Raw genomic sequence first — 1,912 nt, 5'->3', positions numbered from 1 at the left:
ATTCTTAACGTGTGTTTGGAAGAACAGATTGGAGTCAAATGTGACACTTGCATTTTGACTGAGTCACTCTGGGTGACATTAAAATTGTCAATATTCAAAGCATTTTCTACAAAAAAATGGAGGTTGAAATGAGCCTCAATGTTTTTAGTTAGCTGTGGTAGGGAGACAAGTACATACCCGTCAACCTCCACGGCTCCACGGCCTTACAAACTGTCGTATTTTCCCTTGCAAAATACAAAATAATATTACACCATATTTTGTATTCAAACATGTTTATTGACGTAGTTTAACATGTTATATTGTACATCATTCTGTACATATTCTTAATAAATCATGAAATTACAAGTGTTGCTTAATTACTACAGTGTTCTCTATTGTATGCCACTGTTGCCTTCTTTGCTGACATGAGCATATCTTTTGATGGTTGAAGGTCACAACAATTGCCAGGGTAATTCATCTTCACTTGCAAGTAGGCAAAAAGTGTGTCTTTTGACATGCTCTTTCTGTATTCTGTGTTGATTTTCTTTACAAGGCAGCTACTTTTACGTATTTTTTTGCAAGCAACACAATACGAATATTCCACACCTTTCATCGAAGCTTGTATCAATCCCTCGTATCGTCCTAAATTTGCTCCCACTCTTTGCGATGCTTGCCTCTTCTATTTAACTCAAGGCGTTTTAATTCAGGTTCAGCCATTGTGACTTGATGATTGTATCCAAAGAAAATTCAAAACTATGTTGTAATGTAGGCCTACTGCTCTGCTTTCGCTCTGTTCACGTGTGATCGGAATGATGCATGATGGGAAATCCCCAGGCGGCAGACGCATGCGCACAGTAGCATTAAATCGCTCGCTTCGTTTACAATGAAAAAAACGAAACCGAGATAGAGGCTACCTCGTTTGATTGATTTGCCGTTTCGTGATAGTCGGTGTATACCGGATGGTACCCATGATTGACAAATTTGCGTTTTTCCGTACAGATTTTCTTGTACGTCGTACACGTCTTAAAATGCATAATAGACATACTTTGAACGGCAAAAATGTACAGGTTGACAGGTATGCAAGTATAAAGTGGCATATTTGTTGATATGGGATAAAGACTTTGGCATTCTTATTATTAAATAAATTTGATCAACTCTTCGAACGTCACGCAGAGAAAAGAAAATGCGCTAAAAATTAGCTTTTGTACAGAGAGCGGTTTTGCTGAATTTTAGGGTGGTCCTTAATGGGGGTCGAAATTTTTTTTTTTGAAATATTGGGCTCTGACCCCCCGCATATGTTCTTATATCGATAAAAACACACTGTGTGCAATTTTTAACAATTTGGATAATATTTAGAGGTAGCTCAACGACTTTGAAATTTCCCAAAATGGTAAAATTTTGGCAATTTTCGAGAAAAAACGGAAATCTTAACCCTATGTGTACGGCGTTTTAGAACATCCAATTTCAGTCCATTGCTTATAATTGTAACACAAGAAAAGTTACAAGTAACTTTGTACACTAGGTCTGATATAATGTGCGAAAAATCCTTATTTTTCATACCAAAATTTCAGAGGCCTTGAGCGACCTCTAAATATCCTTTGATTTTGATGAAACTTTGCCTAATTACGTTTTGTATATATTGGAACATATTCAAGGGGTCAGAGCATGAAATTTTAAAAGTCGAAAAATAAGGACCACCCTACTGAATTTCTTATTAAAATATGTGGTATGGCCCTCTCTCAAAATAAAATAAAAATAATTTCGTGCATAATTAATGCAGTAAAAGTTGGAAATATATTGGTTAAAGCAACAAAAACAATCTGAAGAGCTGTTTGAAAACTGGAGAGTGGAGAACGTTTTGGTAGAACACCGGAATTCCTAACACGAATAAACTCAAGCAGTACTTTTTAATACTAACCTGCAGGAGATAGCA

This window comes from Urocampus carinirostris, chromosome 4, assembly GCF_059441175.1.
Source record: "Urocampus carinirostris isolate Australia breed hairy pipefish chromosome 4, RoL_Ucar_1.0, whole genome shotgun sequence".
In the NCBI taxonomy this organism is placed as follows: Eukaryota; Metazoa; Chordata; class Actinopteri; order Syngnathiformes; family Syngnathidae; genus Urocampus; species Urocampus carinirostris.
The sequence above is the reverse complement of the archived record's forward strand: the minus strand, read 5'-3'. Positions refer to the sequence as shown.